Source organism: Pteropus vampyrus, unplaced genomic scaffold (assembly GCF_000151845.1).
Source record: "Pteropus vampyrus isolate Shadow unplaced genomic scaffold, Pvam_2.0 Scaffold56, whole genome shotgun sequence".
NCBI classification, from domain to species: domain Eukaryota; kingdom Metazoa; phylum Chordata; class Mammalia; order Chiroptera; family Pteropodidae; genus Pteropus; species Pteropus vampyrus.
The window spans coordinates 1,648,335-1,662,906 of record NW_011888837.1 but is presented as its reverse complement, the minus strand read 5'-3'; the positions used below and the strand labels follow the sequence as shown (position 1 = coordinate 1,662,906).

The window sequence follows — 14,572 nt, the reverse complement described above, 5'->3', positions numbered from 1 at the left end:
AATGGAGGAGAGGAGCAAGCTTTTTTAAGGGGACTTTGAGCTGGAGATAGAGATTAAAACAGAGTAAAATAAGCTTGAAACAATATTCAAGTACTATAGGAGAATGGGTATAATTTTGAAAAGTGCTTAATGTTTTTTATATATATAAACATATATATAAAAATATAAATATATGTGTATATATATTTATTTATTTATTTTTCTTCTTTTTGCTTTGAAATTTAAAGGAATTTCTAAAAAACTAGTCCTGGTGATCCTCATTGTACTCCTGAGACACAGGTGGCAATTAGAGTATCTGAGAAATGGAGAAGTCAAGTTAGTGTAGTTAAGCCATTTTGCCTGTGGCCAAGAAAAATAAGTCAAAGAATGTGCTAGAATCCTGATTCAGAATGAAGCGATGAGAGAGGCAGTATCAGCCTGGACTAAAATGATATTGAGCATGAGCCTCTCCTAATGTCCTGTTTTTCTCACCTTATACACAAAGTCGAAGTCTTCTCCGAGGAAGAGTAACTCAAAAAGTATGGCACATTGGTAGAATATTTGGAAGGGACAAGTCTGAGACTTGTATATGCCAACCACTGAAATGGTTGAAATGGAGGAAAGGAAACTGATTTTAGTAATGCTCTAATGTGTGCCAAGTATTGTGCAAGACACCTCACAAGACACCTTTTAATTCTCATGAGAAACCTATGAAGTCACTATTACCGGCCTCATTTTAGAGATGGTAAAGTGGAGCTTCAGATGTTAAACAGCTAGCCTGAGATTACATCATTCCTATGGGTTGGAGCTGGAATTCAGCCATCTCTTTTCACTCTAATATGGCATCTTCATATCAGTATTCTTGAGCCTCTTGGGCTACGCTGTTATATGGTTAATTATTACCGTATCTGTTTTCTAAGCATATTTCTAAATAGACATGCATACACTTCAGACTTAATTTTTACTTTTCTGGAAAAAAAAACAAACATTTTAAATTTATTCATCCACTAGAGGGTGCGAGAGTGCTAACTTGTTAAGTAGATGATGATTGATGAGCAAGATTTAAATGATATGATTGTGGTAATGATTTATAATTATATGTATATATCTTAGGAAATTATATATGGAAAGTTCTGAACAATTATCTAATGATTATTCTTGGTAAAAATGATGCTGTGCTATCTTATTGAAACCTAGGAGACTGCTTTCTTCCCTAAATATGAAAAGTAAATTAGATGTAGTTTAACTTAAACGTGTGACTGGTAGTTGAAGGGAGGGGATTATATAGTGTGGATTGGCAAAATAAGCAGTGAACCAAGTTAGGAAGACAAATTCTAGTCTTGAGTAACTTAAAATAACTGATATATTTAGTTACTTATTTATATAATTGCTGTGTGGGTAATTTCTGGTAAAATGATGAAGTGCTTTTTTAAAAAATCTAAAACTGAACTATGAAATCATTGCATAATATTTGGCACTAACATATTTGTATTTGAAAAGAAACTCTGGCAATTGTCCTGATTTATTGTCTCGTAAGACTCCTGTAAACTTTGGATGATGATTACTGTGAAAAAATTAGAAATTCCATCAGTGTAACCATGGCAATTGTGAAACTTTGTCAACCAAATTCTTACTCTGTATATTGCATAATTTTTTGGTGTTTAGTTTGTAAATGAAAGGATCTAAAATAATGTATCATTTGACTATTTTAGATATAATCTTGAGCTCTGCATACAAAGGTTTTTTCAAACTCTGAAAATCTTTGAAGGATTATTAAAATAATATATATATTTACATGATTCTGATTTTGAGAAGGTATGGCTGTTGGAGCAAATGGACCAGAGTTCATAACTTTCTTTCCTCTGGTAATGTACAGGCCATGCGATGTTGGATATAGCTTAATCTCTTTAAACATTAGTTGACTCCTCTGTGTAATTGAAGTATAGAGTTGCTGTGAAGTGGTAGGTGTTGAAGATATAAAGATGAGTTGCAAGTTGTTCTTTCTTTAAGGTGGCAGTCTAGCTGGGGCCCTATACATGTAAGCAAACAAGCACAATGAGGTGAAGTGGGGACAGTGATAAAGTGATGTGAACTTGCTACTATGGCATCACCTCAAAGGGATACCAACTAGTCCTGGAACCATTCTATGAAGATGCTTCAGAGGAGCTAAGACTTGAACATAAAAGATAAGCAGGTATAGAATTTGGGAAGCTGAGAGGAAGGAACATATTTTAATTAGAGGAAATAGCATGAGACAAATCATGGAATAGGATAGTATGACTCTTTCAAGTTATAAGAATATAGAGTAAACATGCAGGAGAGTAAGTTGGAGACCTACAGCGGGACTGACACCAGTGAATCTTGAATACATATTAACAAGTTTGGATATTACTTAAATGCTAGGAAGCCATTCATACATTTTTAATTAGGAATGCCATGATCTTGCGTTTTAGGAGAATCACTGGGACAGCACTTGGGCGAAGTCATAAGTTATTTCTATAGGTTTGGTGAGAGGTGATGTGGTCCAGATAAGACTGTAATAGTGACACTTGAAATGGTGGTCAGCAGATTCTGGGGTTACCTAGAACAGGATTAGCAGAAGGGAATGAAATCATGAGGTTTTTAGGAGTTTGAATCTCCCAACTTGGCAATTGGAAATTGGTCTTGAAGAGTCCGAAAGACCCTGGAGTGACTCAGGCTTCAGTTATGGGTGACTGTATGGAAAATGGAGGAGAGGAGCAAGCTTTTTTAAGGGGACTTTGAGCTGGAGATAGAGATTAAAACAGAGTAAAATAAGCTTGAAACAATATTCAAGTACTTTCCATGTGCCAGGGGTACAGTTAAGTCTTTTAGCACATACAAATTCATCATCTTAGAATGCCCCCATTAGTAATTGACAAGTGAGGAAGCAGATTCAGAGAGGTCATATATCTAACCTAAGATCACACAGCTGCAAGTGGGAGAACTTGGAATTGAGTCTAGGTCTATCTGACCCTACAGTACAGACAATCTTTTCCTACTCTATTACTTTGAGAATCACTGCATACAGCTATAGTCGAAAGGATGGGTGTAAACGGAAATATCCAGGAAGAATATATAGACAGAGAAGAGAAGATGGCCAAAGACAGAATTTGGACAAATAACATTAGATTAAATGGAACTCATAGGAAATGTAAAAAGAGAGGAAGGAGGCTAACTAGAAAAAAAAAATTGTCTTCAAGATAAAAACTTAAGAATCATCCTTTCAGACTTTCATTCTCACTCTCATCCTGTCCATCAGCAAATTCTGTTGCCTCTGCCTTCAGAATATATCCAGAATCTGACCATCCTCCCCACACTACTCCCTGTGGAAGCCACTCGGATCTCCTATGCTCTAACAGGATATTCTCCATGCATTCTGTTCTACCGAATTTTCTTCACCCAGCTGTCAGACCAATCCTTTCATTATGCAGATGAGATTGTCATTTCTCTGCTCAGAAGTATCCAGTGGTCTTCCCTGTCATTCAGAGTAGAATCCAAACTACCATGACCTACCTACAAGGCAGCAATGACAGCCAAAGGCTACCTATCTTTCTAATCTTTTTTTCTCCATCCTCCTCCAGGCCACATCTCCTGGTACAAGCCAAGCATGCTACCTTTCTGGACCTTTGTCCTGACTGTTTGCCTGCCTGGACCACTTTCTCCAGAGGTCTCTCATTTGGAGAGACTCCCTAACCAACCTGTTTAAGATAAGCACCTTGCATCATATTATTCTACCTCTTCATTCTCTCTTTAGAACTTTTCATCACCTGAGATATTAAAATTGTTTGTTTGCTTTGTGTTAATTGCCCCTGGAATCTCTGGCCCATGCCCAAGTTTCGTGAAGGTAGAGATTTTGCTTTTTGTTGTTGTTCACTCCTATAGCCCCAGGATCTTGACAATATAAAATGCTCAACAAATATTTGGATGAATGAATGCAGCAAGACTGGCTTTTAAAAACAAGTAAATTATATCATGCCACCCCTGTTTAACCCTCCCACCCCAGTAGTCTCCCATTACTGTCAGACTTAAATCCAAATTGCTTTCCATGGTAGACAAGGACTTCCATAATCTTGACCTTGGCTGAGCCTGAACCCTAGTCTCGCCCTGGTTGACTACATTCCAGCCACATTGGCCTTCTAGTTCTTCCTGGAACTTGCTAAGCTCGTTTCTTCCTCTTGCTGTTCTCTCTGCCAGCCACTCTTTCTACATAGTTGGCTCCTTTCAATCCTTCAGATCTTTGCTCAGATATTGCTTTTGCAGAAAGGCCTCCCCAGACAACCCTCTTTAAAACAGTCCTCCCAGTACTTGTCCCTCTCCTCCCCACCCCAATCTTTCCAGAACTCAGGCTAGTTTTTATCATCGTAATTATCACTGAGTGATATTGTTCATTTATTTACTTATTAATATTCTCTCTCCCAACCTGGCTTGTAAACTTCATGAAGGTAGTGGCTTTTTCTGTCTTATTTACCATCATATTCCCAGCTCCTAGAAGAGAGTGCTTGATACATCTGAAAACCTAATGCGTAGAGGATGGATGAATGAAATACTTCTACTACTACTGCAATTGGCTAATTGTTACTGTGAATACTTGAATACTCTGTTGGTGACACACAGTTTAAATAAACGCCTAAAACTTCTAGGATGAAGATTATGCAGTTTGAACATTAAGTAATGAGGTCACCTTTCCAAACTGGTTCATGGAATTCTGGTACATTACTTTATAGAGATTCTTTTTGCACATTCTTGGGAGCCCAGATCTCTCAAAGTTTCAGAATGTTGTAATTTTTAGTTTTAGTTGTTGACAAAAGTATTAGACCGAATTAGATTGCTAACTCCAGGGTAGTGAGTGCCACATTATCTTTCATATCTCCAGCACCTTATTCACACAGAGGTGTTCAATAAATGTTTGCAAATGGTGGCTTAAAAGTTTTTTGCATTTAAAAACTCAGAATTTTCTGTAAAATATTTTCAGTTTTTATAAATTTCAAAGCTGAGCCCCCACACCCTAACCATCTCCAAAAAGCTTAACCTTTATGCAATGTTTGATTACTGACCAACTCTAGGAGAGGAATGAAAGAGTGATCTCCCCTTCTAAATTTAAATTCTGTCCACCAGGCTAGAAGAACAGAGGGGACCTATAATAATTTATTCACCTACTGTAACTCCCTATTTGGATGAGGTTGGGTGGAGACAGGGAAAGGCTCTGTGGTCCAGCATCCTCCTTCACTCTTATTTTCTTTTTGATAAAACAGCCAGTGTTTAGTGTGGCTCCAGAAGTTTTGGTTTGGGGATTTAAAAAGCGAGCGGCAGGTAGCTGTGACGCAGGTTTTGCACAGTCATTGAGCTGCACACACCTTAAGCCAACATGACCAGTGAAAGGTGGCAGTGTTTGAACTGAATCTGTGCTTTTTAGATGGAGCAGCACCTTTTCAATAAAAGCACGTTTATACCGACTCCTTAAGAAGTTTAGACTGGAGGGCTGTCTCCAGAAACTGGCCCCCCTTCTGCCAAGCCCCATTTGTTTGTCTTGGCAGCTGGGCTGTGTCTGCTTGGCTGCTGCTAACGCTGGGATGTTAAATTGATGAAACACAGAGCTCTTGATCCTTTTCAGTGAGGCTTCTATTCGGTTAATGGCAGGGTAGAGCTTTTTGCTGCTAGCCACCTGTAACTGGCCAAGATTAAAAAATAAATAAATAAGTGCAGAGGTGTGGAAGAGGAAATTAAAAAAAAATCTTACCAAATACTACATTTTTTGTTTGTTTGCCTGTTTTAATGTCCAAAATAGGTTTAAAAACGCTGAAAAAGAAAGTGAGGAAAAAAAAAACCCCACCTAAATCTCATCACTATTTTGGGTCAGTGGTGGTGGCTGGGGGAGGACTGGAGAATGGATGCTCTTCTAATGTTATTAGGGATTTGGGGACCTGTGGAGAGTTATGAAGATACATTTTTAGAATAATTAATACTGCTTTTCACTGTGGCTTTTGTCTTACTCTTTCTTTGGTCTACACAGAATTTTTCTCTTCAAGTAATTACAATATATAATTCTATTTAGCACAAATACTCAAGCATAGATAACCTGATAAAATATGAACGGAGTTGGCTTTTTGAGGCTTTGGGCATTCCAGAGCCATAGACCAACTATACTTGTGTAAAATGCACTCGTGTTTGTTTGCTGTGCTTGGAATTAGGCCATCCTTAGGCTCTCAGTCTCCGTGACTGTACATTGTTCAAGAAGCCATGGGCTCTGACTAGACTTTTAAGAAATAACAGCACAGAAAGGAAACAAGTATAAATTGTCTCTTTGGTTTATATTACTCAAGAGGGATTTGTAATATTGCTTAAGTTGTTACAAGTTTTGATGGTCCCCAAAGATGAGTCCCTCACTTTATTCAGGCTTCCGCTCAGATGTCATCTCTTCGGAAGAGTCAAAATAGCAAGCCCTTTCCCCATTTGACCATTAATTTAACCAAAAGCCTTTTTAATCATTGCTTAATTTTTTTCATGGCAATTAATCATGATCTGAAATTATGTATATTTTAATTTTATATCTCAACTGCAGTATAAGTTCTATGAGGACAGGGAATTTTTCCTTATTCACTGCCTAACACTCAGTGCTCAGAATAGTATCCAGGATACAGTAAATGTATCATAAATATGTGTCGAATGACAAAATAAATAAGAAAAGGAAAGGAACAATAAAGGATGAAGTAGAGAAAGGAAATAATGATGGTTTCTCAGATAATATCATTCATCTTGTAGCTAATTACCCCAGGACAGGAAAGTCCATCAATCTTGCACATATAAAATGTTTGTTAATACTTTCAGTAAAACTTCGAGTGAAAACTAGATTGCATCTTACGAACATATCATTTGGCCCAAGTAAATGAAATCATTAAGTTAGCCAAAAATCAGGGAATATGAAGACAATTTCATTGTTTAATTGAACTAAAGGACTGAGCAGAGAAATTACATTTGTTTTAATAAGGGTGTTAAAAGAGCACAGGTTCAAAACTTTGACTCTTGGCCATTACGAGTGCATTTAAAATTTTCTTTCCCGCTAGACCATCTTGTTTAGAAGGGGTAGCTTTGTCAATTTCAGCATCTCCATCAGTTGCTTATATCTGTTCTCGGAGTATATTAACATGATGCTATAGCACATGCTGTCATAAACAGATGGAATTGACAGAAGAAAATATCTCTTGTCCACTAAAAAAAAAAATGTTTAAAAAGAATGTTTGTTGAATAACAGATGGTGTGAGAAATAGCCTGTCAAATTGAGATTGGTGATAATGGATTAGTGAACTCTATAATTAACTACCAGTTTTTCTTATGATTATCTTTCTTTCTACTCTGTGTCCACTTTTATATGCTTCCAATCATTATCTTCCCTATTTCACATTTTTATATATTAACTTTTACTGTGAAGATTTATTTGTTTTCTTTCATAGTCTTCCTAATGGTTTTATCATATTTCATCAAATTGATATGTTACAACGCGACTGCTGAGAGCAAGGCTCTCATGCGTTAGCGATGTGTTTGGAGTGTGGAACCTGTTCAATCCGTTTGTCGTTTTTAATTGAACATTCCAAGTTTATTTAGATTTATTTAAGGACATTAGCTTCTTTCTGGTAATTAATATTATAGGTAATGATATGATGACTATCTATCTGAATGTCTATTATTCATGATCCTCTTGACTCATGGTCATAGGATGAATTCCCACAGAGATTTCTCAGTCAAAGGTTGTCAGCATTTTTGTACTCTTGATTTGTGAATGTGTGACACCATTTTATAATGATACCTTCAATGTTTGAATGTTCCTTTGGTCTTATAAATAAAGGTATCTTAGACTTTATCTTGCATTAATTATGGCATTTTCTTCTCTCTGACAAAGCTAAAAGTATTCTCCACATTTGGATATAGGTAGCGGCCTATTTTAGTTCTCTTTTCAATTCTAGGCTTGTTTTTTATATGGTCGTAGCATTTTTATGGATTTTATTAATATATGATTTTATTATGAATTATGCATTTCACCAATCTTCGAGGAACTGGTCTTTGAGCTTGGACACTCACTAATTTTATAGTTGCAAGCTTAATTTTTAAAAAATCTTACTTCATGTGGGGGACTCTAAAACTTTGACATTACTGAAGCCCCCACCCCTTTTTTTCTCTGTCTCTTCTAAATTTTTTAAAATTCTAGTGGCTTTTCAAGTTCTTTCAAATTGTTAACAAACACATTATGCATATGATCTATAGTACAATATTATCATGCCCTCCTCAGCTCTGCTACTTTACAGAGGAGCAACATAAACTAGAAAATCCATCTTGAGAAGCTCTAACGAACAGAAAAATCTGTGACTATGGTGATCAAATCTGGTTTAAAACCAGCTAATGATCAATAAAAGAAAGAAGATACTCTTAATATTTTAAATTTGTTTCCTAGTTCTATTTAAAATTTTGAAATACTAAAATCTCATGATAACATAACTGAATGATGATAGTGTTATCGATGTTAGGCTACTAGCTGCTAGTAATAATAAGTATAATTTGAGATTTTTTTAACATGTGTAAGGCACTGTATTTCTTAGACATTTTGTCATTTATTCTTATTACTATTCTCTTTTAGCCGATGATGAAACTGAAACGTTAACTGAAATTTCCCTAGAGTTGGAAACAATGTCATACTTGGGCCAGGGATTTCTCTTAACCATGATGCTATGCTAAATACATTGGTTTTGGTAATTTGCATTTATTCCTAAGGATTTCTTTTTAAAAAGTTTCTTCCTTTCTGATTGTATGGATTTGTATGACCATCTCAGAGTTAAAATATTAAATAAATACATTTTTAATTTTTATCCAAAATGTTCTTGATGACCAAGTGTTAATATCATCCAGTATCTCTGTGCAGAGCAAACACTTAGTGGTTCTTGCTAAGCTTTAGTTTTAGTCCGTTCCCTCATCCTAGGCCTTTTCCCGAAGCAGAATTCTCATTCTTCACCCAACTTCAAACGTAATCAAAATAAAATTGTTTCTGGTCCTGAACATTTCTTGTACATTCATTAATAGTTTTTGTATTTAATAGTTTATAGTGTGTAAAACACCTTTAAAAAGTCATAATGACTCTTTATATACAAAATTGTTTTTCGTTAGCATTTCTCATTAATATGTTGAACATTCTGCCAATTTTTGGCAGTTGATACACTCTGGTCAGTAAATAAACTGAGCTTGGTAAAATTGCATCACCAGTTTTCTAACAGAATATGTATGTTCTTTCAGGGTCATTGTTACATTCAGCCCACTTAATGTGGCACTTATCAGTAGAAACCTTTTCTGATATCTGGACGTAGTCACTAAGTATTTGTTGTTAATTATTATTATTTATTTTAGTAGTTCTTAACCTGGGGACCATAGAGAGGGCTTCAGAGTATCTTAGAAAAGCCTGAAGTAGTGTGAAAAATATGTTATAGGACCATTTTTTAAAAAGAGTTCATAGTTTTCATCGTTCATTTAGTTATTCATTGAATCATCATTTATTCAAACATCCCCCCCCAAAAAATTAGACCCAAACAAAGTTAAAAAACATCCCTATCCTCAAAATCTCATCTGCATTTATTTACCCACTTATACCTTCATATCAGATCTTTTAGTTATCTATTTTGACTGTATTTTCCGTTCCTATTATTTCATCGATTTCCCATGCTTAACTCTAAGCATTTTTTTTTTTTTTTGGCATGATTCTCATTGTTTTTAAGGCAAAGGGAGCATGGGCATTTGGCCTTTGTTTTTAATTTATATCGTGATCTGTTAGTCTAGATCTAGTTGCATAAGTGGCTTTATTTCAGAGAATGGAGGAGAGGGAGGGAGAGAGAACGAGACAGGCTACAATTTGCAGAATTTAGGTCTCTGGGAGGATTGGCTGGTCTGAACTGGATATTTGAAACCTGTTGTTTCAGTGTACTACACTGAACTAGTGTACTACACTCTATCAATCGTAAACACAGCCCTCTCCTCTCTTCTGACAGTAAGAAAAGGAATTTATCTGCTTCTCTTCTCTTCACCACCAAAAGAGCCACAACCTCCACTTCCAAATGTTACCAGCCTTTGACTCACTTGATTAAAGCCTTGCTTTTCTGTCAATCTGAAATAAACTTTAGTCACTGACGCGGTCAATCAGTGCTCAGGTCTCCCTGTTCTCTGTTGTTCCTTGCTCTTCACTTTGCATCCTCTCTCCTAAAGATGAGTCACAGCACCTGCCTTTCTTATAATTGTCTAACAGATTTAATGAGTTGATTTCATGAACAAAAAAGCAGAATATGAAAGAGGACTATAAAGTGTGCTGTATGTTTTAAGGATAAAGATTGGTTTTGAATCAATCTTTCATGATTCTAAGAGAAGACAGGACTGTGTAGTAGTTAACAGTCAAGTTGTGGAATCTTTTATCTTAGACGTGCTGCTAGTTAGCTGTGTCACCTTTACAACTTAGGATGAAATGGAATAGCAATGTACCTACAAACTGGGGATAGAGCAGGCAACATTCTTAGTGCATACTACGTTTTCAGTAAATGTTTGTTTATTGGTGACAGAGAGTCTTCTTTTGATGTCTTCCAGTTTTAGCGACTTATCTAGGAACTACTGCATTCCATTCAAAGTAAAACAACCACTTGTATTTAAAACAAAATCTATATAAACAAATTCAAGAACCATGTAATATCTAATTTGGAGCAGTACTCATTTCTTTCTGCCTGACTAGATACCAGATTGCTGAACATTCCAAACCTACTGATTTTGTTTACTTATATTGCAAATGAATTAGAGTATTATTACTGTCACTTATGTGTTTAATGATTTTCAGCATGTAAATGTAAATGATTTATCTTTAATCCTTACTATGTTCTATCAGTTTCTTTTAAGTAATGACTATTAACAGTGAGCAAACAGAGCCTAATAAAATTCACTCACTAATGGAGGACATTTTGAGTTAGTAGAAAAAGCTCATGCCATTTATTAATTTTTGGTTTCGGTAGAAATGTAGGACATCTTTATTTCATTTAGCATTTAGACATGCCAAAAGCTAGTTTAAACATAGAAGAAGAAAAAATGTTGACATCGCTCCCCCCGCCCCCCGCAACTCAAAGATCTCTATTATTTACATTTTGGTTAATTTCCTCTCATGATTATTTCTAAAATTTAAGACTATGATCTTCCAATAAATGCCATTTTGAATATGTTCCCTATAGTAAGTTTCTCAAAGACTTTCTTTTGTCTTTTGATCATTTCATCATTTCTCCCTCTGTTGGCTTGGGGCACTACATAGGAAATTCTGTTTAAAAGTAAAATAAGTGATGAAGCAAACATGCAAATATAAATAATGAATCAATAATGCAAGATGGGTCTACAGTTGTAAGCAGTGTGGTATGCAGAAATTGCATGTTTTCTTCACAGTTCCTCCTCAAATGTGGCCTAGCAGAGAAAGTAGGGATCATGAGGAAGTGAACACTGGTAGGAATACTTGGGTGCCTGCGTAAGTGAATTATACAGGATTTTCAGCATTTAAGTACTTTAAAAAAAAATTTCGAAATGATTTAAAATATGTTTATCTTTTAACTGTAAGATACAGCAGACATTCAAGCAGCTTACTATGGACGTTGCTGGTAGAGGGTATACTAAAATCAGAGGTGTATTCAGGTTTCATGAGGCCTGAAACTTGTATAATTTTGTAAAACACATTTTAGAAAAACTAATACAATGGTATAAATGTAAAACTAGGAACAAGAATAAGTAGTTATTTGACATGGGAAAACAATTATAAAAGTTATAAATTTAATAAAGCTGACAAATACCATTAATATCACACAATCCAGAAGAAACAATATTTTTATTAAGTGACATATTTCTGGATTTTTCCCTCCATTTTTTGGCTCCTATACTTTAATTGCCTCTTTATTAGTGATTTTACAGTATTTTTGTAGAGAATTAAAAAGTTGAGTCAGTTTTTATTCTAGCATGGTTGACCAAGTTTTCTTTTTTATTATTGATTTTGAGATGCATAAGACATGTGCATATAGTCATCTTCACTGCTGCTACTGGATTGTAATTTACAAACAGAAGTTCTGATAAATTCAATCTCATGCATTTCTCATAAAAAAAAAGAAGTACAGAGTGTTCGTGATTACCTATGTTGAATTATCAAATACATTTTGGACAGGGGAGAATTTCCATTTTGAACAGACATTGAAGAAAATCAGTTCCTTAACTTACAGTTGTACACATCTGAGGATTGGAAAACTTTACAGCCCAGATTCTGGCTTCATACATTTCAAATCCTGTTTCTCTTCTACTAGTCATACACTTTCAAGCCAAGCCCTGTTTACTGTTTCTGTCTTTATTTCATCCTTCTAGTGCTATTAATACCTTTCTTCTGGTCTTCTTCAATCTATTATATTTCATTGAGGTAATTTTTAAACTAAGGTGTTATTATCCAGAACAAAGCCTCCTGGCTGATAGAATAACCATAGGCACAGTAGCTAGTGTCAAGTTCTGTGCATCAAGCCTGTGCTAAGACTGTACCATCAATCCTTAATCCCGGCTTTTCAGATGAGAAAACTGTACTTACTGAGATTTCTATTCATGTCTGTCATACTCCAAAGCTTATGTTCCCAACCACTACAAAACTCTCTTTAGTAATGACACTTGAGATGGGATGGTTTGAATCCAAACATGACTCTGTATTTTTATTAATATGAATATGTTAATAACATAATATACTAATACAAATTATTAACATATTTTTCTAATAATAATTCTCCATACCTGTAGATTTTCTTCATTCAGTAATTGTAGCCCTTTCAACAACAAATCATTTTATGACAATTTATCTGTAAAACTAAAAATATTTATGTCAAAAGTAATTACTAGAATAAATTTTAGTATTTTAGAATTCTGTGTATTATTTTATAATAAAAAGTCCAATACTTAGTTTAAAATATTAGTACAACAAAATAAAATGGCTTGTCCCTGTGAGTTGAAAGATAGAATTTATTTCATCAATATTTTAATTCAAATTGTTTTAGTCTTTGTGAATGAGCATGGAATATTATCTTTCCTCATCTCTGTTGTAAAGATGTGTGTATGTGTATACATAGTCCCACCTTTGCCAAGCAAATCGGCAAAGTTAATGTAATCGTTAAGTCAAAACCTATAATTCTTTTCTCACTGTCAAAGGAGAATTTGCACACCTGTCTCTTAAAATTTAGGTTTCATAGATCTTGCCAATCTAGCATATTCATGGTTTGCTACCATTTTGGAATCTGCCAGTCAGAAATGACCTCAGACATTACTGAGAAGTCTATGTCATTCTTTTCCCATTATTAACTGTTCTGTTCTTTTTTTTTCTTTCTGCTGACATCTGTTCTGAATAGCTCAGATTTATTTTAGTCAGACAGTCATTTTGTGCTAAATGTTACTTGACCTTCAAGAATCTGTAGATCCAGCCAGGATTGGGTCAGACTTGATCCTCTCCAGTTTTAGATACCTGGCCAACTCATCTGGCCAGAAGGCTTTGATGCTCCTAAAGGTCTGCAGATGATTTCATAAAAAGGTATGCTATTCTTTCACTTGTCCGCAGTCTGTCTCTACAATGAAAATAATGGAAATTGTGTGTTAGTGCTATTTTCTTTTGGAACATCTTATCTGATGCAGTCTCTTTCTTTCTTTTTTTTTTCCTTTTCTCTTTCCTTTCTTTTTCCTTCCCTCCCTCCTCCCTCCCTTTCTTCTTCCCCTCCACCTTCCTCCCCGCCCCACCCCAACTTCTTCTCATATTCCTCCTATTCTTATTCTGAGAGTAGTGATGGGTGACCACATTCATATGCTGCTTTTGTCTATCTGGTTCCTCTTGCTGATACCCTAGGAAGGCCTTTCTAGCAAGGCAGGTGGGAGGGATTGTTGAGATGGCACCAGCCACCCAGTTGGAATGGACTGGCAATACTGACTGAGAAAAGCTTCACGGAATCTACACTTTTACAGCAATAGGACATTTGCCACAGATTGTAGTTTATCATAGACTTTTTTTAGATTGTATTATCATGGCAGGCCTTATGTGTATTCGCAGCATTGGCACCAATGAATACCTAGGAAAGAATTCTCTAAGACAAACCAAATGCTACATCTACACAGGCATGGTAAAGCACCAGGTTGTAAAACAATTCTTCAAAGAACAGTAATTTGGGAATAGTCATGTGGTGGATTAAATGAAGGTTTTTGTAGCTTTGAAGCCTATTCCATAGAGACAACAAATATTACCTGAAAAACAAAATAGCATATCTTTTTCTATTGCAGGAGTACCCTACATGCTTTTCCAGAATGCCAAAGTCTGGTCACGTGGCTTCTAGATCATACATATCAGCAGAGGTCTAAGTGTGATATAGAAAAATAAAATAGGATGATATGAGAAGAAATGACTTGGGCATTTGAGGGTGTCAGGAAGACATGTTATTTAGGTTGAGAGCTGAAAGAAAAAAAGTGCCAGATGTAGGAAAAATCAGGAGGATCAGGAGCAAAACATATCAGGAGAGGT

At 35.5% G+C, this 14,572-nt stretch overlaps 1 protein-coding gene across 3 annotated transcripts in view; it reads left to right on the top strand.

Annotated features, from left to right (window-relative positions):
* The window catches only part of ADAMTS3 (ADAM metallopeptidase with thrombospondin type 1 motif 3), a 242,380-nt gene that overhangs the window by 59,865 nt on the left and 167,943 nt on the right, over positions 1 to 14,572 (top strand). The gene's annotated exons all lie outside the window — the stretch shown is intronic.